Source organism: Equus caballus, chromosome 1, assembly GCF_041296265.1.
Source record: "Equus caballus isolate H_3958 breed thoroughbred chromosome 1, TB-T2T, whole genome shotgun sequence".
Lineage (NCBI taxonomy): Eukaryota > Metazoa > Chordata > Mammalia > Perissodactyla > Equidae > Equus > Equus caballus.
The window spans coordinates 178573173-178600224 of record NC_091684.1 but is presented as its reverse complement, the minus strand read 5'-3'; the positions used below and the strand labels follow the sequence as shown (position 1 = coordinate 178600224).

At 38.2% G+C, this 27052-nt stretch overlaps 1 long non-coding RNA gene across 2 annotated transcripts in view; it reads right to left on the bottom strand.

The window, feature by feature from the left end:
• LOC111772490 (uncharacterized) overlaps window positions 1–27052 on the bottom strand; it is a 95565-nt gene that overhangs the window by 51947 nt on the left and 16566 nt on the right. For both annotated transcript variants that reach the window (XR_011440905.1, XR_011440908.1), the window contains exons 2-3: window positions 23684–23808; window positions 23166–23383 (exon numbers count right to left, since the gene is read on the bottom strand). This is a non-coding gene — a long non-coding RNA (uncharacterized lncRNA). The remainder of the gene's footprint in view (window positions 1–23165; window positions 23384–23683; window positions 23809–27052) is intronic.

Genomic DNA, 27052 nt, shown 5'->3' with positions numbered 1-27052 from the left:
TTCCTCCTCCTTCTTCTCCCCTTTCTCCTCTTTCTCTGTCCCCTTCTCCTCATCCTCCTTTTTCTTCCACTTCACTACAATTGCTATTTAGCTCCTCAACAAATTTGTATTGAATATTCACTTAGTTCCGGATACTCTATTATGCCCTGAGTTTTACACTGATGAACAAAATAGACATGATTCCTGAGCTCTTTGAGCTTGAAAACTAGTTAAGAAGGCAAATGTTGAACAAATAAAAATATAAATAAATAAGCAATTACAAATTGTGATGATTTCATTGAAGGAAAATAGCAGGGAGCAAGAAAATAGAATGATATGAACAATTATTTCAATGTGGAGGTAATGGAAGGACTCTCTGAAGAAATGACAGTTAAGTGGAGATATAAACATCACCAAATTTTAAAGACAACAGATATTACTTAACTTTCCAAAAATAACCATCAAAATTTATTTATTCCAAGTCAATTCAACCAATTAACATTTTAAGTGCTTTACCACACATAATATACTTAGAATTTATGTGATGAAAAACAGAAAAATTGATGCTTGAAGTCTAAGATTGTTTCTATGGGAAAACAAGTTAATCAACTAAAAGGTAGTAAATTCCATTTAAAATGTCAACAAAATATTAAAACAGAGCTTTAAATGAGTGTTACATCTTTTAACTAAACTTAATCAAACTAGTTTGTGTAGAAGATACAATCTAAAGCTAAATTAACAAAATGTATAACCTTAAGGAAAAACGACTTTATATAAGAATCAAAAGGACAATAATTATAGTTAATTTGCATAATATCAGGCCTGTAGACATTGCCATAAAGTTGTCTGAAGTGTCAGGAAAAGGTTCTCAGCTCTTCCTCCTGATATAACATGGGAAGGGAATTATAATTAGCCTATAAGACCGATGAAAACATCAACACTAAAACATTCAAAGAGAGTCAATGGAAAAGACGGTGAGATCATACAGGTTTCAGAATTTGAGGTGAAGTAGAAACAGCAAAAGAAAGCAAGTTTTGGCAAAACTAGTCATGAAAATCAGTAAAATAAAAGAAGAAATATGAGTCAGATGGTTAAGTCAAGAGGATCAATTTCCTTTTCCTTAATCACACTGCCAAAATGCAGGAGTTGGGGAAAGCAAGGGAATAGCCATGCTTCAGACTCAGAGCTTCGAGCAGAAGAAGAATAGAAACTGTAGGACCTGACTGCTTGGCGCTTGTCTTCACTGCCATATGACTTGAAATACGCAAGTAAATGCCAAATTCACGGGCCTTGCCTGAAGGACTTGACATTCAGGAAAACCAGCGTACAAGTATATCAGATCTCTTGACAGTGATTTTGCTTTTATAAACCTTTTATTTTGATTTTCTAGCAGATAATATCATTCCGTTGAAAAGAGTAGAACAGCAAAATCTTGGTGAGTATGTTACAGCTAACAATTAAACCGAGGCCACTATCCACGGCAAAGAAAAATAAATGTAGGTAATTAATGAATCAGCTATGACTATGTCACTTATGAGTTATTATCATGTGTAGTTTAAGCAAGACACATATTGACTGCAAGAAGAGTATATAAAAATATTAAATATACTTGGTTCCCTACCATAAAAATAAAAATATATACAAAAGTATACTTGGGGAAACAAATCAAATATATTTAAAGAAAGGCACCATTTTTACTAATGAAGGTGGACATTAGCTTCAAAGTAAAAATGATTAGCTCAAACAACAAATGTGTGAAGTCGATGTACTGGAGATTTGCTCCTTTTCTTTAGCTTTTAATAAACATTAGCTTGAATTCCATATTCCTATGCGATGTGCACTTTTCTGTATTACAGCAATTATCAGTTAACTAGTGCCAGATAAATGAGTACTTTAGGAGTTTTTACCTCTACTGACCACCCTTCTTTGCACCTGCTTGTTTTAAAATCAAGACATCATTTCTTTGGAAAATCTTTAATTACAATTCATAGCTTTTAACAATTTCTACACACCCTATGAAAATTTCACTATGAGAACTTCAGTTGCTGAGTTTACTGTGGATGTTGTCATTGTAAACAATTTATAGGTTGTATTTTTGCTTTTGCTAAATGGTATGAGAAACAAAAAACCTAAAATATTTAATGGATGTAAACTCTTTCCTTTTGGACCTTATATAAACCATAAAAAATCAGGGGGGAGAAAGGATTCTCAGGGAAGCAAGACTAAATTCAAGACTATAATATTTGTATGTTGAAATTTAGTCCAGTGATATTACACACATACTGACTTCTCATTGAGATGAATATCAATAAATTGATTAACCTAAGAGATAAATATTGATTTTAGCAAGCCCAAGGTCTCCATTCATATCAGACAATTCTTCTTGATATTTCCTAGGAGGCAAAGTCAATAAATGAATTGTCATATTTATATTCTGACTAATTTCCCAAGTCTGCGGGAAAGTTAGGTTTTCCACGCTGAGGTGGAGAAGTGCTGACCAGTTTACGTCTATATTCCATGATTACTTACTAAAAATATCCAAACAGAATATCTCTCATATTTGTTGCTCTAACATCGGATTCATTTTTACATGAATATTATTTTAATTTAATGCTGTTCCTTATATTCAATATCTTTCCATTTACTGAATTTCTTTTTATTTGCCACCAAGATGGTCAGTATTCTTTGACATGAGGTCAGCACATATGGTCATTGAAGTTAGCCCAGAAAAAAAAAATTTATTTATTAGATGAAGTGTTCTGTTCTGATCATTTGGCAGTAATTAAAATAATCATACAGATGTTTGCATGAGCTGTTTTTAAATTTAAGTGAATAAAGTTTCTGGTATTCTATACGCAAGCATAAGATTTCTTTCTGTACTACAGATATTGCATTGTCCTCTCTCACCTAGGTTTTATGGTTTTGATTTAATCTAAAGAGGCTGACGGCAGCACTAGGTATATGCTTGAGTTTTAGACTGACATCAAGGTATCTGCTTAAAAATAAATTCAGAGTCCTGATGATGATAGCCTGAATTTTTGAGCCAGGAATGAATTACTATCAATGGCAAGACAGTATAGATAGTTAAACTAATGTGTATTTTGAACAGTGCCTCAAAGTATTGTTATCCCTTTGTTTCCACACTGAGTCTTGATTCCAATGAAGGCAACAGGGTATAGTTCTTCCTTTCTCAATCTCTTGGGAGAATGTGGTGATGCAATTGAAGATACAGAAAGCTACCATAAATACAGCATATCTTTCTTGAGTATGATTTTTACCAAATGATAGATATATACTTTGCAAGGGCTGCCATGGCAAAATACCACAGACTGGGTCGCATAAACAACAGAAACTTATTTCCTCACAATTCTGGAGGCTGGAAGTCTGAGAAAAGGTGTCAGCAAGGTTGGTTTCTTCTGACTGTCTCTGTCCTTGGTTTGCAGATGGCCAGTATCTTCTTCCAATATCTCCACATGGTCTTCCCTCTGTGTATCTCTCTGTGTCCTAACCTCCTCTTGCTATAAGGACATCAAGTCACATTAAATTAGAGCACACCTCAATGACCTCATTTAACCTAATTACCTCTTTAAAGACCTCTCCCCAAATACAGCCACATTCTGAGATACTGGAGATTACGACTTCAACATTTGAATTTTGCGGGGACACAATTCAGCCTATAACAGTAGGTAAGGAAAGTAATTGTTTTTATTTAAAATTAACATGGAAGTGTTATGGATAGAATACAAAATTTGCATGATTTAAAGACATACAAGTGACTCCAGACAATATTTGTTCAGACAGCGCTCCTGGAACTCCAAGGTATTGTGTTTTCTGCTCTGGAGATGTTTCAATGGAAATATTAAAGGAGCATTGGTAGTGATAAAATAATGAGATTTAAAATTAAACGATTCCTTTTTTAATTTTTTCTTTTTAAGATTGGCACCTGAGCTAACATCTGTTGCTAATCTTCTTTTTTCTCCCTCTCTTCTTCTTCTCCCCAAAGCCCTCCCAGTACAAAGTTGTATATTCTAGCTGTAGGTCCTTTTGGTTGTGCTATGTGGGATGCCACCTCAGCATGGCTTGATGAGCAGTGCCATGTCTGCACCCAGGATCTGAACCGACAAAACCCTGGGCCTCTGAAGCAGAGTGTGCGAACTTAACCACTCGGCCACTGGGCTGGCCCCCAAATTAAACAATTCTTTGTTCAAATCCTGACTTTACCACTTGACCATCTCATATTGTGACAAATTATTTGTGATATCTAAGCCTCAGTTTTTCCTCTTATAAATATGAATAATAATAATACCTAGATCATAGAAAGAGTATGATTGAGATAATATTGTAATAAATTAATTAAGTACTTATATAAACATTAGATTTCCTTTCAAGAGTACTTCTATGTCTTGATTTGAAAACAAAATCTTAAAATAGGACTTGACCTAAAAGATACTTAGAGGGAAGTTATATTTGATAAGATAGCAAAAATTGCAAGCATACAAGCACAGCATTTAAAGATAACTTGCTTCAAGGGGCTGGTCCGGTGGCAAGGTGGTTAAGTTCATGCATTCTGCTTCAGTAGCCCAGGGTTCACAGGTTTGGATCCTGGGCACGGATCTAGCACTGCTCATCAAGCCATGCTGTGGTGGCATCCCACATGAAATAGAGCAAGATTGGCAAAGTTGTAAGCTCAGGGCCAATCTTCCTCACACACACACACAAAAACTTGCTTCAAGACTACTTACAGATGTTAAATGTTATACAAAGATATTCAAATATGAAAACAAATACACTAAGGAACTTATGTATGATTACCTCTACATTATTTCAGGGAACTTCGGATCTTCTTTGCTTTTAATTTTTTGCAAATACACATGTAGTATAGATATATACATACACCTACATATGCATTTGATTCATATATGTGTATATATACATAAAAATTAAATATACCTTTAATATATATAAAAACATGAAAGTTTGGGAGCTGCTCTAATAAGTTATTATATGTATAATTATATGTAGTTATTTCCTAATAGTAAGTATAAGGACGAGAAGAGCTGACATTAAATTAAGCACTTACTGATTTAGTACATGGAAAGCCCTTAGAAGAGAGACTGATATCTAGTGATCAACAAATGAATGTTTGTGATTGGTAGTACTATTATGCATCAGTTACCATGCTAAGCAATGTATGTGTGCTATTTCATTTTATTATCTCAATATCCCCATAAGTGCTATTATTATCTGCATTTTACAGGTGAGGATGTTGGGATTCAGACAGGTAAACTCAGCTAGTTAATGCAAGAGCTATGTTCAAAGCAAGGTCTTTCTGACCTTAGAATCCAAACTCTTAACAACCATGCTATAATTCCTCTCCCACGTTTCCTCATTAGTGGTGATGGTAAACATTTCCCTGTTAGGTTTTGAACCATTTCTGCTTCAATCGTGCTTTCCCCTCCCTCTTCACTTAGTTAGGTGACCATCTGTATTCCAAAAGGTCCAACGCTTCCAAAGTATATTAAATAGTGGCGCCATAAACAAAGGGGACGCTGCACCTATTCCTCTTCTCCTTTCTATTTTCTTTTTGTTTAATTTTAATAAGAATTGTGTATTTCTGGGAGATATATGATCATATCTGCAAATTGAACCAACGAATTTGATTGCTTTCTCTTATCAAAATGGCACAAACCCGCATAGAAGGAAAGAGAAGGATCAAACAGTGAGAAAGATGACTGTCACGGATCTGCACCTCTGAAGGAAACAACGCAGATAAGTGATGATTTATATTATTTTCCTATGTCCCAATCCAATATACTTTCCAGAATAGCGAGGTGCTTAGTGAGCCTGAATAACTAATTGTACAGATCAAATATATTTCTAATGGGCCTCAAATTTCTGAGAAATTATTTGCGAGGATGTTTTACTATTGTTTGTGAAGTCAATATGCTGTCCTGAGTTCTGAATTCTGGCTACCGTTTTTCAATTTTTATTCCTCTCTTCTCATTTTCTGTTTAGTTATTCTGCCGGCTTTACTTCTGTATGCATGACTATTTCTGAATCTCAGATTTAAAAAGCAGATAACAGATTCCCTGAACCTTTTTTGAGAAGACATTAAGGAAAAGTAGGATGTCGGTTTAATATAATTTGTCACTGTTCACCCCAAATCCTCTCTGGTAGATTCCCATGAGGAAGCTGTCGTGCCACATTCATACATTTTTTCGTTTAATCTGCTCACCTAACCTTTAGAGAACTTAATTAGGTACTTCTAAAAATAATAGCATATACTTCATAGAAAGAGAATTTTCCATTAAAAGTTACCAAAACAAATGGATAAGAGCTTGCATAGTTGTAAAGAAAGACAAAGTGAGGATGTCAGCTAAAGGGAGATAAAAGATGGAAAGAAAATTACTGTGTCATCAAAAAGATAATGAAGTTTAAAAGAAATAAAAAAGATGAGACATTTTGTAGGACATATAAAACAGTCTGACTAGAGCCAATAAAAAAGAAAGAAACTTTGGTGAAGGAAATGTCACTAATTAGGTATTGTTAAAGCCGAAATGAACACTTTATTTTATGCTTTTATAGGCTAACAAATAAAAAATAGGTAGTTAAACAAGCAATATCTGTTTTTTCTACAGATCAGGGTAAAGATTGTGTCACATTATCTCTACAGGAATACAACCTAATCACGTGGCACGATGACACCATGAGGTGATGTGAAAATACATTTTGGAAAAGACCTTGAACTTGTGTGCCACGTACAGAAGGAAGCAAATGCACTTTTGAATCCCTGAAGAGAATGGAAAGGAAACTGCTAGAATATATGCCTTTGAAAGCAATCTGCAAAGAAACAAAAAAGCAATTCTATCCCAAACGCTCTAACCTCAGATTAGTCTCATTATCTGCTGCAGTTGAAAATAGTAATTATCATAAATATATCACCTTATATTTTCAAAATATAATCTTATACTTCAAATAAGTGTAATAACAGGTCATGATGAGATATCATTTGTCACAGTCAGACTGACAAAGGTGAAAATATCGCCAATTTCTAGTGTAGGCAAGGATGTGGGGGAAAAGGTACTCGAAGGCAGAGCTGGTGGTAGCCTGAAATGCGAACATCTTTGGGAAGAACAACATGACAACATGAGTGAAATTTAAATATAAATATCCTTTGACCCAACAATCCTATTCCTAGGAGTTCATTGTAAGTAGAGATTATAAAAAAGATGTAAAGATACAGTCACAGTATGTTGTCTAAAATAGCAAATAAAAAAGTTTCATCAGTCAAACAGAGATCGTTAAACGAGATAGTATCCTTTAACAATGGAGATGCCTTATCCATTGACATATCTCTCAAAGATATTTTTAAGAAAAATAAAACTATATATATACACACATGGATATCTTTTGTTTGTATATACATATAACATATGTGTTTGTAAGTGTATGTGTGAGAAATTTTGTTTTCTTTCTTCCTTTATTATATGTTTTAATATTATTTGCACTTTCTACAATGAGCATATATTTGCCTTTCTAAACAGATAAAGTAAAAAATAAAAAGAAATCAGGTATTGTATTGGATACACGGAATCAAGAAGCAGAGAGATGAAATGACATGCTCCAAGTCTCACGGTTAGTTAACAACAGAACGAGTGCTAAAGCTCAGGTTAACCTGCTGCCTCAGTCAGTACTCAGGCAATAGAAAGGTTTGAGTTTGTGTTCCATTAACATACATTAATATGCAGGATTACACTGAGCTATAAAACTCTTCCATTTGAGAAAATGGCTAAGAAAAAACAGTTGAAAAAGAGAGTAAAATAATCATAACATAAATCCTAGAGATCCTCACTAATCCAACTTTGCATATTTTTATATGATGATTGCCGAGTTCACTCTTCATGCCTATTATGTGAGCAAAACCTCACATAGCTGATTGCCAGCAGAGGAACCTCAAATAATGTAATATATTACGTAAATTTTCAACAAAAAGAAAAACATTATAGACCGCTAGAACATATAATTTTCTCCTGGAAGAGACCTTAGTTTCATCTTGTTCAAACTCCTCATTTTATCTTTTTTTTCTTTTTAAGGAAGATTAGCTCTGAGCTAACATCTGCTGCCAATCCTCCTCTTTTTGCTGAGGAAGACTGATCCTGAGCTAACATCCATGCCCATCTTCCTCCACTTTATATGTGGGATGCCTGCCACAGCAGGGCTTGACAAGCGGCGGGTAGGTCCATATCCAGGATCCGAACCTGCAAACCCCCAGATCGCCAAAGTGGGAATGTGCAAACTTAACCGCTGCACCACAGGGCCGGCCCCAACAAATTCCTCATTTTAAAGATGAAGTAACTGAGGCTCAAGTCCAATTTGCTCAAGCTCACAACTAAATAAAGCACCTTGTAAAATTGTAATTGTAATTGAAATGGCATTCAAAGTGTATAGAAAGCGTTACGTCTACTGTTCACGCATCTCATTCAAGGACAAATATTTATTAAGCACCAAAAGCAGGAACTTCAGCCTGCTACTGTTTATTGGTATCACTCTTTTCCTTTTGTAGACAGTCCCTTCTTATCTTTATACCTTCTCTGCCTCCATACCAGCAGCATAGAACACAAATATTCTGTCTGCCTACAGGAAAGCGACTGAAGTTCCAAATGCAGATACTGAATTTTGAAAGAAAATAGTGCATTAATGTCATATTCCCTCTAACACTTTTACCCGTGAGAATTTAGATGATCATGGCATCCCAGCCAAATATTATGACAATTACTTATATTAATAAAGTTGAAATTTATAATTAAATTAAACAAAACTAAAATAAAGTACTAGTAATGCAACCAGATATTTAGGCATAGTTGGGGCGAGAAAGGTAAAAGGAAATTTCTGTCTTCTCAGTTTTGCACTGCTGACGGCCCACTTACTCTAATTCTGCCCAGATGTCACAGAATTTAACTTCTTGATCTAGTGGGCTGAATACAAGAGGTTTCTATGCCAGGGTTGCACCTCACTTGGACATTTAGCCCAGGGCATCAGAAAGTCAGGCTAATGTTCACCTAATTAGTCGCAGGACGACCTCAGGAACAAACAAACAAACAAACCGATTAAGAAATGAAATAAATCATTTGCATCTCACCGGGAAGAGTAAAGAAGACTTTTAGAAGTCCTTCCAAAGTTACCTTGATCCATACACCAGGGAACGCCTGCGACTCAGTCTCCTGGTTTCTCTTGGAGGGAGTACTAGTTATTCCTTAAGGTGAATAACCCTCTTGGATCACGTCTTAGTCAGCTCAGGCTGCTGTAACAAAATGCCATAAACTGAGTGGCTTAAAGAAGAGATGTCTGTTTCTCACATTTCCGTAGGCTGCTAAGTCCAAGATCAAAGTACCGGCAGATTCATTTTCTGGTGAGAGAACTTTGCCTGGTTTACAGACAGCCATGTTCTCATTGTGTCCTCACACGGCAAAGAGAGAGCAAGCTCCGGTCTAGTCCCTTTCTTATAAGGACACTAATTCCATCATGGGGACCTTACACTCAAGACTTCATCTCTCTCTAATTACCTCCCAAAGGTACCACCACCAAATACCATCACATTGGAGAAAGGGCTACCACATAGGAATGTCGGGGGTGGACACAAACATTCAGTCTGTAACAGGTCACTGGTACACTCTAAACCGGATAGTACACACTGATCGGAGTATTTTCCTGGGGCACAAAACATTTTTGGCTTGGGGAGAGACTGGAAAGGAAAGCAGAGGATGCTTCCTCCCTCAGACCTGTGAGGACTAACAAGGCAACCAGTGCTCCCTTCCAAAGGAGACCTTACCTACGGGTGAATAATCACATAGTATAATTCAAGGCACAGCAAGAAGGCTTCTAAGTGACAATGTCTCCCCCACACCAATGCAAACAATTATTAGGTTGAAAGTAAACATTCCAGGAAAGGATAAGGGGGTGACGTATGGCATGGTTACCAAACACTTCAACTTAGGTTAATTATGATTACTCAGATTTCTCCCTCATTTTTAGCTAAACTTCCCTGAGAGATTTTTAATGAAAGGGACTGAGGAAAGAAAAGGTAATTTGGGATTGGAGGCGCTACATAGAAAGGAGGACATACGCATAGGGCATTGAGCAGCCAAAGGCAATGGGAAAGCATGTATGCGAAGAGAGAATTGCGGATGACCAGAAGGAAATAGAAAAGGAGACAGGTAGAAGGAAGGAGTGACCTTTTAGATTCTACTAACAACTAGCCCAGCCTTCTCCCTGTATTAAAGGAAGCGCAGCACCCACTGAACATCCGTCAAGAACCCAGCACCCAGGAACCTCGAGATGGATTGTAATGCAACAAAACCAGCAACAGAGAGACAAGGGAGAACTGGCTTGGTAATCAGGAGACCTCAAAATAATCTGGAAATTCTGGAAGGTCACGTTCCCTCTCTGGGGCCTATTTCCCAAGTTGCACTCTCTTAGGCAGGGTTTCTCAACCTTAACACTATGTACATTTTGAACCACATAATTCTTTGTTAGAGGGGCTGTCTTGTGCATTGTAGGATGTTTGTAAGCATTCTTGGCCTCTAGCCACTAGATACAGTAGCATTCTTACAGTTACGACAAGAAAAGATGTCTCCAAACATTGCCACATGCCTATGGAGAACAAAATCTCCTCCAGTTGAGAACCACTGCCCCGCTACTTGTAAATTTTTTCATTCTATAATTTTATGTGTTTAATATGTCAAAGTAATATAGAGAGAAGCAGTAAAGAGCACAGTGTCTGGACTCAGAGTACTTGGGGTGAAATCTCTTTACCACTTGGAAATTACTTTTGGCAACTTATTTAACTCATTTGTAAAATGAGAACAGCAATATCTATCTCAGAGTGTTCACGAGGCACTCAATGTATATCATCTACCAAGAATAGCATCTTGCTCATTGCATGCAATTTTATAAGTATAGGTCTTTTAATTATTATAGCCCTAATCCTTCACCTGGGACATTGTGCTGGTTCTGTGGTGACACAGAAAGGATTCTTTTGATTTGTTTCCCCAGGCTAACTGTACATATCAAATCTGAGTACACACATGTTATATGCATAGCTATCCTTTGCAGGAAATGGTGGCTAGATTTTCAGCACCACCAGAATAGGAACCAGATTGATGCATTCCTCTCTCTATCTTTAAGACCCCAGCATAAAACCTGGTATATAGCAGGCATTCAAGAAACACGTGCTGATGCGTAGATCAATTAATGGAAGAATGCTGCAACACACTGATAATTTCAAGTGTATTGCCTGAGATTCCAAAAAGCCTAAAAGTGGGTAAAGACATTTATTATATATCTGAAACTATCCTTTGTGCCAAAAGATAAAGAAATCATATATCAAAATATCATATCTCTGGGCTTGAGAATTTTACAGAATAGCATTACTCTGATATTAGAAAATAAACAATTCTTTAGCCATATTTCTTGCAATGCTGGGGAATCAATAAAAAGAATCAAAAATTAATTTGTCTGCCTCTGCAGCCTGCATTCCACTCTCCACTGATGACACTGGATGCTTAAACTTTAGTGGAGCTGTTTAAATTCATTCTTCCTCTCTCTCTCTCTCTCTCTGCCTCCCTCCCTCCCTCTCTCTCTCTCTCCCTCTCTGTTCATGCCAAACAGCTCTATGAAGGAAAACGAAAAACTGAGAGAAGAAACTTGTGAAATATAATTCTCCCAGCAATAAGGATTTTTATTGTCAATCTAAAAACAGCTGACACTGCCTGAAAGTAGGACCATAAAAATAAAATACAGCACAAATCTTCCATTTGCCTACACTTGAAGGAAATGAGAAGTTCTCACAATTGTTATGGCAGCTAATGTTACTATGTTTGGTAGTTTTCAACAAAGAAAAAAGGAGAAAAAAGATCTCTTGAGCCTTAGGATACCTCCTTGCTTTTCAAATTGAAACAGTTTAATTTAAGAAGCTATATATTGAAAATACATCTTCCTGATGAAAATGTGGTTCATCTTCTTCATAGTTCTCATTTGACAGCCCTCCTCTGCTAATTATAGGACCAGACAAGCAGCTCTTCCACTAAGACTGCTGGAGTCATTTCCTCTTCTACTTTCAAAACTAAAATTCTTCAAAGCCAAAACATTTTGACTCCTTCTTATATTGGTCTGCCCAAATATTCCAAATTTTACAATTCTTCCTGAGACTTCTACTCCTCCTATCTCTGGAGAAAACTTTCTTCCTACTTCCCTGAAAAATACATTCAACCAGGCATTAAGTGTCTCAATGTCCAGCTTAAAAATGCACTTGTATTTCAGATCTTCCCAGATCAGCTACGTCTTACGTCTACGTCCCCTTCCCAGGGACGGTGATCCATCAAGTCTTCTCTTTCCTACCCAAACCTGTATCCTCTTCTTCTCAATGGACTCTTTTCTTCAGAAGGCAAACCTGCTCAAAGTTTTCCAGTCATAAAAAACTACAACCCTGCATGTATCTCTAGCTTCCCTCTTGCTATCATTCTATTGGTGCATCCCTTTGGAGTTATCATCTTAAAACAGTAATTTGTGCTCTTCTGTGCGTCAGTTCCAACATGGTTCTACCTATTCTCACGCAGCCTCTGATCCCATTCAATAAAGCCATTCTTGGGAAGATCAGTAACAAATTCAAAACTTCCAAAATCTATATTCCTCATATGAAAAATGCAAAATGATTAATGTATGAGTATTATCAGGCATTCCCCCTCCCAGACCAAAGGTTTCTGGTTTTGCCCTTTCTGTTTCTCTTACCTTCCCTCTAAAGATGGTTCTCTCTTGCCAGAAGGGTTTCTTTGGGATTTTATGATGGAGAGTTTGGAAGAAAGGGGCAAGAGTTTAGGATAAAGGGCAAAGAGCTAGTGGAGGGAATTTGGGAGAACATCTTTTTTAAAGGGTGCCAAAAGATCAATCATACCGAGAGAAGTAGATGAGACAGAAAGTGAGAAAGTTAAGAAGTTTGAGTGTGGTTATAAATTCCCTCCATAGTATTAGACCAAAAAAGGGAAAACTAGGTTGTTTTGAAATAACTTTTCATACTACTTGAAAATCTGCTTTTTATTATGACATTTCTCAGAGAGTGGACAATTTTTACACTTAGTTTACCTGACCTCATCATTTTACATGGCTAATTAAACTCTTCTTGCAAGTCTATTTTCTTCACTCCTATTCACTTTCTTGGACCTCATTTTACATCTCTAGCACTTTTATTGATATCATGTAGGAGCTTCTCTTCTTTCCTATCTAAGGAAGCCCATGATTGGAGACTGATCTCAATTCTTTCCTCTCTCCACCAAAGCCATACCCTCCTTACACTGAGAAGATATTTGTTACAGGCTGAATTTTGTCCCCACAAAATTCGTATGCTAAAGTCCTAACCCCTACCTCAGAATGTGACTGTATTTGGAGATAGGGTCTTTAAAGAGATGGTTAAAACGAGGTCTATAGGGTGGGTCTTTTTTTCTTTTTGTTTTGAGGAAGTCTAGCCCTGAGCTAACTACTGCCAGTCCTCCTCTTTTTTTTCCTGAAGAAGCCTGGCCCTGAGCTAACATCCGTGCCCATCTTCCTCTACTTTATATAGGGGATACCTACCACAGCATGGTGTGCCAAGCAGTGCCATGTCTGCACCCGGGATCCCAACAGGCGAACCCTGGGCCGCCAAGAAGCGGAATGTGCGAACTTAATTGCTGCACCACCGAGCTGGCCCCTTTACGGGGAGTCTTAATCCAATCTTACCGGTGTCATAAGAAGAGGAAATTTAGACACAGAGAGACACCAGGAGCATGCAAGTAGAGAGGAAAGATCATGTGAAGATCTAACCAGGAGAAGGCCACCTGCAAGCCAAAAAAAGAGGCCTCAGAATGAAACCAAACCTGCTGACATTTTAATCTTGGACTTCTAGCCTCCAAACCGTGAGAGAATAAATGTCTGTAGTGTAAGCCCCTCAGTCTGCAGTATTTTGTTACAGCGGTCCTAGCAACACAATACTTGTTTGTTTTGGTATTAGATCAAATAAAGATTAAGTTCCTACTGAAATCTAGTTCTGACTCTATATTCGAAAGCAAAATTACAGAATATTAAAGCTGGAAATTTCTTAGAGATCGTTTAGTAGTTTTTCATTTTTGTAAGGGTCACCAGATTCGTCTGTAAAATTTATGAATGCCAGAGTCCCTTCTTCAACAGAGTGAACATGAGAACATATACACAACATTTGCATAAATTTTATTTTGTCTCATTAGGAACTGATTTTCTTCACATAGGCAGAATATTTTTTAAAAAACACTTTACGAATAATTTTTTCACTCTCACTTTTTATGAAAAAATTGTCACTTTTTGAAATAAAATAGAAATGAAGTGTATTGAGGAAATAAAAAGAAAACTAATCTGGCTCAATAGTAAATTTCAGCAAGAAATCTGATTTAAAAGTTTTAGTTTAGGGGCTGGCCCAGTGGTGCAGAGGTTAAGTGCTCACGTTCAGCTTCAGCGGCCCTGGGTTCGCTGGTTCAGATCCAAGTGTGGACCCACGCACTGCTCATCAAGCCATGCTGTGGCAGGCATCCCACATATAAAGTAGAGGAAGATGGGCACAAATGTTAGCTCAGGGCCAGTCTTCCTCAGTAAAAAGAGGAGGATTGGTAGCAGATGTTAGCTCAGAGCTAATCTTCCTCAAAAAAAAGTTTTAGTTTACTTTAACATAGCAGTATCTTGGATATTCAATAGATTTGTGACTTTGTTGTGGTTTGGGGGCAAGAGGTAGTGAAAAAAATGTAGCTCACTGTATAAGATGGCGTTGCCATATTACAGAGAATTAGAATAACCGTTATCATCTTTCCCAGTCAAGGATAGGATTGTGTGAAGGAACAAAACATTCTCTAAGACCCTTTGGAGAAATTCTAGTCACATCATTTCCTCCGGTCAATAAGGTCACCTTTGGCAAGTACGGCATCACTGGTCCTGTCTATTTCAGCAAGAAAATAAAATAAATCCATATTTCGATGTTAAGGTCATAGGAGCGGGGGTAACTTTCAGAAAAGTTTTTCAGTCCTTTGATACATACAAAGATTTCTGCCAATGGAAAAAGTGACAAGACTGTCACTCTTAACTCCAGGCTCCAGAAGCACTTCCCCTGGAACTAGAAAGTTCTTATATTTGTCAACAGCCATCTTCCTCTCGCAAGAAGAAACCTTGGCCAAAAGAGTTCCTTCTTTTCAACAGCATTCACAGGCAATGAAAGATCCTTAAATCAGAAGATTTGCCTTATTCATTGGACCAAAACATCTGCCAAGTGAGCCAATCCATAAATGCATTTCTCTCTCACAAGCTTTTCTGTGACTGGGCTTTCCTATTCTCACAAAGGAAGTGAAACTTCTGCTTAAAGTTTAGTCAAACACTTAAAACGGTGGTAAACTTCTCGACACTCAAAAACTTTATGCTATGCTTGAATCTGTGACAAAACTTCTTGAAAAGAGAATGATTAAAAAACCTGGCTCTGAGAAAATTGGTATCTTTCATAACAGTAAACAAAATTCTTTTCATGATTGCTGGCTGGGTCTCTGACACAAGTGCATCTTCGTGTCCAAAGCAACGAGAACTCATTACGATGTGACTTCTCCAAAGCAGGAAACCCAGATGGATAGTCAAGCCTGTTTATGCTTCATTGGGGCACAATAAACTGAGCTTTTTTTTTTCCCCAGTCAAAGGCTTTCTCAGTGAAGAAAATTCTTACCATTTTGAAAGTCTCTATGGCCACTGACGTTTCTAAAAGTGATTCAGAAATTAGAACATTCTTTTTGATAGTTTTAGTGTGCACATAAATCAAAGAAAAAAAAACAGGGTTTGTCAGCACAGAAAAATAACAGTGGTGTCACCTAGCTGCACACTGGAAGGAAAATGACACAGTCGTGAATTCCCCCTGCTTGAGGGTATTAGAAGAAATGTCAGCAAGTCTGATGTGTGTGATGTCATTTGTTAAAGAAATTGTTTCAATTTTCTTCTATGGCTTCAATCACAAAATAGCTCAATAATTTCCAGAGAATAAGATGGTGCCAAATGTCTCCAATTTTATGTGGCTTCTTGAGCTTAGCAATGTCGTAAGTGAAATTTTATCCATAGAAAACTACGTAAAACCACAAACTTCATCCCTGTGTCAAAGAATCATCAGGAAAGAATCATTAGGAAAGAGACAGCATGTGCTCAGTAACAGTCTCTTCTCGAACAGCATGCAGTATTGGCCATTTTTCCCTCATTGGCTCAGACTCCTGCGGTGATCAGTGGTAATGGTGGGACAGTGTCGTCCTTATGCCTGTCCACGTCATTTTGCCACTGCCCACACTGTATGTGATGGCTGCCAGTATATGCCAAGGTGTCTTCTTCCAATCTCAAGGGAAATAATATCTGCACCAATTGGGGTTTTGTCACTGCCAAACCTTCTGAAACTACTCCCCCGCTCACCGCAGAAGCTTCTGGCACAGCAAGCAAGCACCAAAAGCAATCCAGGGCAGGGTTGTGCTCTCTGCCAAAATGAATGAATTCCTTACATCTTTGCTTTAAGTTATACATGTGCTCTCATTATTCACCAGAGTGTTTAGTGGCTACAGTCTTTAGGCTTTACTTAAACATCTAGGACTCAAGATATGAGCACTTGGAGCTTGAGATTAGTAATGCATATGCCACAAACAAAATTTGGTCACATGTATGTGTCTCAGTCTCCACACATCTGTTCCTCTCTATAAAAGCTTTCGATATGCCTGCCTAGTCTTACGGGCGACACAGTTTAGACTCAAGCGAGAGGTCATGCTGTGTTGCTAACCTAGTTTGAAGTTTCTTTCCTAGTTGACTCCTTCCACTCACCGCTTACCATTTTCAGTTTAACACTATCAGGAAAATATTCTATGAACAGCTAGATTTTACTGAGCTTTAGACAAATGCTTCAGATATTTAAGCTGACACTAAATAACAGGAAATTAGGCCACCGTGTCTGCCATTCACATTCACACAAATACACACACACAACCACAAAAGTATTTGTTCTCACAACACCTATAATTAAACTACTCCACATTTTTTAATCACCTTAACCACAATCATTATGGAGACCTGCTCTACCTCCTAAGGCACTATTCAAGGAATGACACCACCATCTACTCAGTCAGGAAATTAAAATCCTAGGAGCCATCTTATATTCCTCCACCTCCCTCATTCTTCATACCCAACGGAGTATTTCAATTCTTTCTTTGAGGTTTCTTCCAAATCTATTCTCTTCTGTCTTTTACTTTCCATCCCTATCTTCATCACTGTTTGCCTGGATATCACAATGACCAGTTTGGTCTCTCCGCCTTTCTCATCATCTCCTTCTTTTCCATCTTCCACATTGTTGCCATAAATTTGCTAAAATCGGCAACTTCAGGTTTCTTCCCTTGGTCATCTTTATCCTTAGAACCTTGGACAGCACCCAGTACATAGTAGCAACATAACAATTGTTATCCTATAAGTAAATAAATTCCTCAAAAAGAAATGCTCAGCCAATACAGATTCTTTCATGAATAAACTTTTAATTCATTAGTCTTGTTTAGTAGACATCCCATTTTCCATTCCTCTACAACTTTCTGATATTAAGTTGCCAGAATCAGCTATAACTGCTCTTTTCTCTGTGAACTGGAAATACTTCTAATGCAACCAGAAGCTTCCAGTTTCCAAATTTGATATCTAAAGGAAAGTTTAAGTGTAGGGACTAGCCAGGAGATCCTCTCTGCTCTAGTATTGTGAAGGTAGCTCCTGAATAGGGACTGTGAGACACAAAAGATGGGAACTTGTTCAGAAAAAGAATCCACATTTAAAGAAAAAAATGAGATTTATACATTTCAAAAGAAGCTACTTTCTCCTGGCCCAATGCATTAATACAAAAAAAAAAAAAGACGGCAACTTGCACAGTACCATGATCTTCAAAATATGGGAAGCAGCTGCCATCCAGAATGGAGATGGAGCTCTAAGACAGCAAGGTCCTTTCATTCGTTAATGGTAGACAGTTTTGACCCAGCCAGAGGGAAGCATGGCAAGTCCATAGGAGACTTTTAGAGTGAGATGAGATAGGAACTATTGTACTCCTTATTTACTTTACTCTCATGACTCCTGTTGTGGTACAGTCCTGCATAGAAAGATAGGAACCCTATGTTCTTTCTGGTTCTACTGTCAGGGCATTACATTGTCTCTAGGAATGACAAATTAGAGTTCTTTTATCTTGGTCTATACATAAAACTTTGCTTCAGATTGTGTACTGCTAAATCAGACTTTGAAAACATTTTGTAACAGGTCATTTTTTAGCTAGTTGATCCAGAGTTGAGTAGCTGGTTGAATATCTAGAAGGTAGAAGTTACGCTAATAGCTGGAAGCTACTAGTATAAAAGAAAACTTATGCTCCCAGTTACTAGTATCCATTTGTATCCATTGATGAGCATAGAATTTTCACTTTATAACTGGAAAAAAATGGAGGAAATTTAACTGGAATCAGTGCATTAGGAGAGCAAAGGAGGATGAGAGAGGGGATGACATGGCATCTATCCCCAACTTATTCTTTGGAATTATTTTGGAACTTCTATGAACAGAGAGATTGAGGCAGAATATGACAATATTTTCAAGTGCAGAACACAAGTAAAGCTGCTTTGGACCCAGGTAACAGGGTGGGGCATAGAGTAGGGAAAGAAACCATTCCTTATATATATTAGTCAGGGTTCTCCAAAGTAATAGAAACAACAAGAGATACATATATATAGATATAGATATAGATATAGATATAGATATAGATATAGATATAGATATAGATATATAATGAAATTTATTATAAGGAATTGGCTCATTGGATTATAGAGGCTGAGAAGTCCCACAGTCTGCCATCTGGAAGTTGGAGAGACAGGAAAGCTGGTGGTGTAGTTCAAAGGCCTAAGAGCCAGAGAGCCAATGGTGTAGATTCCACCCTGGGTCTGAGGATCTGAGAACCAGGAGCATCAAGGGCAGGAGAAGATCAATGCCCCAGCTCAAGTGGTCAGGTATTCAAGTAGTAAATTTGACCTTCTTCTGCCTTTTTGTTCTATTCAGGCCCTCAATGGATTGGAGGAAGCTCACCCACATTGGGGACAATCTGCTTTACTCTAAGGCCACCAATTCAAATGTTAATCTCTTCCAGAAACACCCTCACAGACATACTCAGAAATAATGTTTAACCAGAAATCTGAGAATCTCGGGTCCCAGTGAAGCTGACACACAGAATTAACCATCACACCATACTTCACATGGAACCACGAAGTGCTCAGCTGTCCTGAGGACTAGAAGTACAATACTGAAACAGTATCTTTAGCCTTTACTCCAGTGCTCTGGTGCTCTTATGGTGGGTATCCACAGCAGTGAAATCACTATAAGCAACTCTGCAGAAATCAGAAGTGAACAAGTGAAAACTGAAGAAGCAGGAGCAGAGAACAAGGAGGACACGCTGTGTCGTGATGAATTCATCTGATAGATAGCTAGTTTGGGGCCTATGAGAGACTGCCTCTGAGGGAATCTCAGAAATAAACCGGAGACATTTTGAGGATGCTGTTTGCAGGCAGTCAATACAATGGGGATGCATCTCATTACACTTCAGGTATAAAAAGAAAGTGCTGTCTCTCCTTATGGTCACAAACTGTAAGGCCTAGAATATTTAGACTATTTATTGAGACAATATAAGCTCTTGATTTAGCATAGAGAAAGACAAGAATCAGAGAATCCCAGCCATAAACGTAAATTGGAGTGATTTAGAGAACAAGTAGGACATTGAAGCCAAACTCTTTACCCCAAAACAATTTGAATTTGGACTTTTTTAACATAAGGGCAATAAAGATAATATAAACGTATCGTGAACTAGTGATAGTGAGGAATGCAATTTATTGCTCATGAAGTTAAAGTAAAGAAAAATAATCGAAAAACAACTTGAAGCCCATTAGTAAAATTGGGGCATCATTGTTTGCTTACATATTATAGACTCATCCTTTCACAAATATAAGTATTGCCTCCATGTTAGGCATGAATTACATACAGATATACCAAATGAAGTTTATAATTATTTTAAGAATTCATGGTATGAATGTTAGACTTAAAATGAAAACAATGTACATGTTCAAGAAAATTGAAACAAGATTTTTAGCACCATTTACTGTTTGAACCTATTTTCCTCTACCTCTTTCTAAATATTATCATCAAAATGTGTCCTGTTTCCCCAGAAAGTTTCCGTAGTTACTTTGCCCCTTGAGCAGTTTAGCAACAGTCTGCATATGAAGTTTTGAACACTGTAGTAGGTTTCAGCACACAGAGAGATTAAGAAGTCAACGTGGGAAGACGTGAGGATCCTGGATACACAGTTTCTATCCACTGATGCCAGCAAAGTAGATCATTCTTCAATGATTCTAATCAAATTACACTGTTCCCCCACATCTTACAAAGTCCCTGCCCACCACCCGCCCCCCGCACACAAACACACCACCACAGCCACCGCCATTGCCTCCACATTGTCAAATGGCATGAGGAGATCTGTGCAGGAGAAAGCTGCACAAATTCTCTGAAAGGCACTATAGGGCTCCATGCATCTCATAGGTCACTTCAGGAGAATATTCTGGATAAGCCCCAATAACCTAAAATGGCCCTTGGAGCAGCAGCAAGTAGTTTTCCAGAGCTTGTACTTCCTGCCAGTGACTTGAGTCCAGTTTTGGAACATCTCCCAAGGGCTTAGAAACCTCTAAGAAAAAGCTCCTTGGCATTTCCCAGCTTTGCTTACAATGCATCAGTACGTACCTGGGTATCAATCCACTGTAAATTTGGGGGATACGTGTACACTTTCCACTGTGGTGGTCATTAAATGGGCCTTCATTTTGGTTACAGGTTTATTTGCTTCCAAGTTCTAGCCCTGAATAAATTATTGGTTTTATTAACCTATTATTTAGAACGAATATTTATATCTATGTATTAGTCAGGATTCCCACACCTGTACAACGCTGATATATTTCTAAGACCTAAGGATTAAATTCATGCTCATCCAGAATAAAGGCACACGATGCATTATGTTATTGTATAACATGATGCCATAGAGCAGGAAGAAAACTGGAGAGTTGGCATAATTTATTTGCTCTGCATTAGATCTAATACTATCAAAAAAGATGAGGCTTCATTTTTTCAAAAAATGTCAATTTCCCTGTCTTCACTTTTTTTAATTTAAAAAAAATTAAATTTACAGAAAAGTTGCAAGAACTGTCACATGTCCTTCACCCAGAAGCCCCGTTCAAGTTTCATCAACTGTCCCAGTAATATCTGCTGTGAAATGGTCCAACACAGGATCACACGTTGCCCCTAGCTGTCAGGTCTCTTCAGTCCCCTGCGGTCCAGGACGGCTGCTGTGGGCTGCTTCCCTAAGCAGTCACCGTCCTCCTGAGGGATCTTACCCCTGTGGTGTCATGCCCGTCGATTGTCTTCTTCCTCTGAACCAAGGCTTCACCCGGGGCACTCCCTTGCTCAAGCCCTGACAGCTCCTTCCGCAGCCACCTCCCTCACTCCGAGCAGCCTCATGAGTTTGGGCTGAATTATCTGCATTATATTGTCTTCCTTAAAGGTGTTGAGTTCTGCTTTGGCTGGCAGTTAAACTACTGGCAGATCTTCTTGATCCTACAGGGTTTGTTTCACGCTTTGTTAAAGAGGGTCCATTTCGGCTTTGTCGTTGACCTTGGAATGTGATCCTTACTTCATTCTCTAGTGGTTACTCCTAAAACGTGAACTTTCTGGAGTACCAGCTAAATGGATGAGGTGTTCATCAAGGCCTCTCTGCCCTGCCTGGTCCTGAACACTAACATCCCAGCACTGCATGACCTCCGGTACCTCCCTTCAGCTGTCAGCCCTGTAGCAGGCGCTGTCTGCTACGCCTCATGGTCTTGCCCTGCACAGGGGCAGCAATGTCTCCACCAAGACCCTCATGCAGACTTCTGGAGCTCCACTCCATCAAGCTCCTCTTCTGAAAAATTCCAGCCACTTGAGCAATCCCAACTCTGATCTCTATCTGCCCAGCTCAGTGACCCTGTGGTTCTGCGTAAGCTTCCCGTCCCTGCTCGGCAACACTGAAAGTGCTCCAGGCAGAAAGACACAGCGAACCTGGGGCACACCTCGCAGCTTTCCCTGCTTTCAAAGTTCTGCACTGCCTATAGTCCAGTCTCAGAAAATAGGTGCATTACATATTTTGTTCAGTTCTGTAGTTGTTTACAGCAGGAGAGTCATTCTGCCACCAGTTATTCTGTCATGGCTGGAACAGACATTGAGTCTGTTTTTAAAGTTAAAATTAATTTAACGCGTGAAAATACAGTCAGATACACTGAACATAAATTAAATTGAAGTGTACACGTTTGGAATTTTTTAAAGGGCCTTAGAAGGCAAAATGGATGAGAAAATGCTTTTAAAAGTATTAAGTGAATTTGAATGACTACAGCAATACTTTATTTAGCACAGCCACATAGTTATGATTCTTCATAGCACTGATCAGCCAGTATGACAGGTTTTCCTCTCATGTAAATAAATGCTTAGCTCCTTTACTGCACTTTCCTCCATTTTCATGGCATTTTCTAATCTCTTTATTTTGTTTACTCCACAAAGGTCCCTTTTAGTGCTATTATGCCTTATTATCTGAAGACGCTTTGATTATTTTACAAAGAATAAGCAATCATAGGTTACAGTGTGGGTTGCATTAAAATGCCAGTTTTACTGTGAGTCTAGCAAGTGAGTTCTCAGATTGAGGTAAATTATATGCCAGTCCTAGCGAAATCCACCATTAGAACAATTCTAAAGGATACAGAAACATAAAGTCATCAACCAATAAAGCCCTAATTGTATGTTGATTGATTTGAATAAATGATGTTGGGGATGCAATTCCATAGGGACCAAGCCAAGCTGACTGTGACAGCACTGATTCATTTAGCCCTGCTATTTCCTGGAATGCATTCACAGGGCTAAGCTTGGTACAACTGGACTATTATTCATGTATACCATACTCTGAAAAATATCATCTTCAATGTCTCTTAGACTTTTACTTCAAGTGTACTTAAGAGAGACATTACATCTTATGGGAATGATCACAATATTAAATTGTTACATACCTTATACAGATGATTTTTAAACATCATATGCCATGGTTGAAATGAATGATCTTGAGGTCTACCATTGGAAGAGAGTTCCAAGAACTGGAGAGTGATGACTGGGTGGTTGTCCTAATTTAGCAAGTAGTGAGACATGTACGTCCTCTTCCACAAATGTCACCTAAGATTTTCTTCCGTGCAAGAAGAAATCTCCATCTACAGCTCTGATTATCCACACGCTACAGAGAACAGAAAACATTATGGCAGGAAGCTCACTTTTCTCATATAGTCACTTAGGAGTCTCAACTAATTCCAAGGTTTCAGTAAGATGAAAGGGATCAAAACTACTGTTCCTTCAAGAGATACAGATATTACTAAACAATTTTCACTGAGACGTAGTTTGACACAGAAATCTTTGTCATTCAGCGGTGTAGAAGGTAAGCAACACGCAAACGAGTCTCCTCAGAGACTACGGAGGACATCTCAGTTGGGAATGACATTCAGTAGTATTCGATGAAAATCTGACTAGGATGACTTACCAAAATAGGGAATGGTCTTTCTCATGTAACCGAGGTACATAAAAAGGAAACCCAAGGTGGATTCAGCTGCTCCAGAAAGTATCCATGACTCGTAATAACGATGCTTATAAGAGAATTCCTGTGTTCTGTGAAGAGAAAAAACGTTTGTTTTTTTTTTAAGTGAAAGGATGTGTTTGCCAATCTGTAAAGCATTTAGAGAAGTGTTTAAAAACATGGATTAATGAGGGTTATATGAGTGTTCTGTGCAAGCTACTTTGACAACAGTGCTATTTCAGGAATGGACATGATAGCTCTTCTGTAACGCATTTAGAGAAGTGTTGAAAGACATTAATAATTAAAGAAGAAAAGTGTTCATGGCCCTAGGGTCTTTTCTCATATCAAAAGATGGCTACTCCACCTCCACAGATATCTGAGTTCTAGGCAGGAAGAAAGTGGAAAAATAAAGGGCAAAAGACAAAAGCCACCAAAGAAGCAAGGAGGCCTGTCCCTTTGATGCCACTTCCTCAGAAGCCTCTTCTCCCACACACAGAAACTTCTGAATGCATCTCATTGGCCAGAACTGTGTCACATCATCAACCCTAACAGCAAGCAAGGCTGAAAGATAAGTATTTAATCATGTTGGATTTGGTTATTAAGCGACGGGAGAGTAGCTATTGGGTAGGCAACTAGCAATGTCTGTCCTAGGGTCTTTTCGACATTTTTGCATTTCATTGGCTGTGTCTAATTTAATCTTATTTATCTCTGCAAGACCAATGGAAATCTTGAATTTTATTGACTCTCTATCTACTCCAAGTGAAATCTTGAATTGTATTGACTCCCTATCTACTTCAAGTTCCCAATGGGATATTACTCTGCCCCCTTACTTGGATATTAGAAAATGAAGATAAAGTAAGAGCTAAATATGTCACAAAACTTTATATTTAAATAAGTCTGGCAATTATTAATAATAAAAACAGGAGAGTACAAATTATTAATGATTTAATGATTATTAAAATAATACTATAGATTTTTTTAAACCATAGATTTTGTAGATTAGCCATAAGGCCATCTAAGCAAGGTAAGCATTAAGACAGTGGTTCAAAATTTATAGATGCCTTTTTTTTTATTTTTTGAGGAAGATGATCCCCAAGCTAACAGCCACCACTAATCCTCCTCTTTTCTTGCAGAGGAATATTGGCCCTGAGCTAACATCTGTGCCCATCTTCCTCTATTTCACATGTGACATGCCTGCCACTGCATGGCTTGATGAGGAGTGCGTAGGTCCATGCGTGGGATCTGAACCAGCAGACCCCGGACCGCCAAAGCAGAGAGCGGGTGAACTTAACTGCTACGCCACAGGCCAGCCCCTATATACACATATTGAACAGAGTAAAACCTTAGACATATGAGCAGAAGCAACAGTGGAATGAACACTATGTCTGTGAGCTCAATGTCACCATCCCAGGAATTAAAAACTCCATGACATAAACGATTAACAAGACTGCTCTGAAGGGAGCATGCCCAAGACTTTAACTAGACAAGAAGAAACCAACCTTGGCTGGATCCTCTGAGGAATCTCACCTGTGCTGCAGCAAATTATTTTTGGAAAGGATTCCTATGGGTGAGATAGACGAGAAATGCTGATTCCTGAGTTCATGGACGCCTACAGCTAACAGTTCAAGTTGATCAACAGCTATAGATCCTAGATTTTAAGCGACAGACACTGGATTATTATGCTACTCCTTTTTCTTACTCCACTGAGTGAAAAACAACTACTTGTCTAAGGTCTTTTTTCTGGGGAAATTTAAGTATTAAGCAACCAGGTAGCAAATTTTAAGCAATTAAAAATAAAATTACAGTTTGTGACATGATGGCACATGATGAGAAAAGTGTATTCTCAAAGAGTATCATCTAGCGCCATAAATCTATTGAAGTATTTCAGCTAAAGAGTTTGTTCAGGACAAGCATTGTTTAGGAATTCTTAAGGAAAACATTTGGAAATTGCATAAAAAATTATTCTTGTCCAATTAAATAATGTTAAATCTGGACAATCATTTGTCCAGATCCTAAAATGAATCCAAACACATCCAGAGGACTTTAAATGGGACAGGTGGCTAAAATACAATAGTCTACTCTGCCTTATTTTTTTAATCTTCAAGGGAGTCTACAGTGAGAGATAGGGAACCCTTGATTTATTAACCACATATTAAAAGCTATGATTTAGTCATAGATGGAAAATATAAAAGATGAAAACTGTCTGCAGAAGGATGAGACCAATGAGAATCAACTTAATTCTCACTTTGATAGAAAATCTAGGCAAAATCCTGGAAAAACTCTTGATTTTGAAGCACCAGATATCTCTGAAAGCCACAGTGAAGGGTGAGGCTGAAAACAAGAGGTTGGGTGGATAATTTGCTTCAGAAGTTTGAAACGAGATCTTCTCCATCTTTCAGAAACTGCTTCTCCCTCGCCTAGGGGGGAATACATCAGGTTAATGTACAGAGAGTCTGAACAATGGAGCTATGGACCTAGGGACATCAAGCAAAATTGCAGGCCAATGTGTGGCCATATTCAAAGTAAAGGAAATCATGAAATCCTGCATTCTAAACAAAGAGACCCCATCCTAGGGTCCCTTACTGACAGCCAGACAAACCCCCAGGAAGGGGAATGGAGGCTTTGTCTCTGAAAACTAATCATCCCAAGAGAAAAGACATATAAATCCTAACATTTAAAGATCCCCCAATATGAGAGTCTACTTCTCACCCAATAACCCTGTATTGTGGTACGTAATGACGAGCCTCAGCCACACATGCTGGTGAGAGTCTCCCCAAATTCTAGCCACATCAGAATTAACTCTGATGACGTCAAATGGCTTTTTGGTGCTGCAGTCTCACATTAAAACTATCAACTTGGTATCTTTAGATATTCAAGGAAAGCCTCTAACATGAAAAACAGACTAAAAACAGAGAAAGGACTAAAGAAACTTTAAGGAAGAAATAAATTTCAAAAGTATAAGCAATCAATGACATCAGAGAGAGCATAAAAATACTGAATCGAGAAATAATCTCAGGTGTTCAGCCCCATGGCTGAGTGGTTAAGTTCGCACACTTCACTTCAGTGGCCCGGGGTTGTCAGTTCGGATCCTGGGCGCAGACCTACACACCACTGATCAAGCCATGCTGTGGCGGCATCCCACACGGAAGAACTAGAATGGCCTAGAATGAGGATATACAGCTATGTCCTGGGGCTTTGGGGAGGAAAAAAAAGCATAGGAAGATTGGCAACAAATGTTAGCTCAGGGCCAATCTTCCTCACCAAAAAAAGCACACTTTAAAAAGAAAAAAAGAGAAAGAAAATCATATCAGGATGATACGAGAAAAGAAAATATGA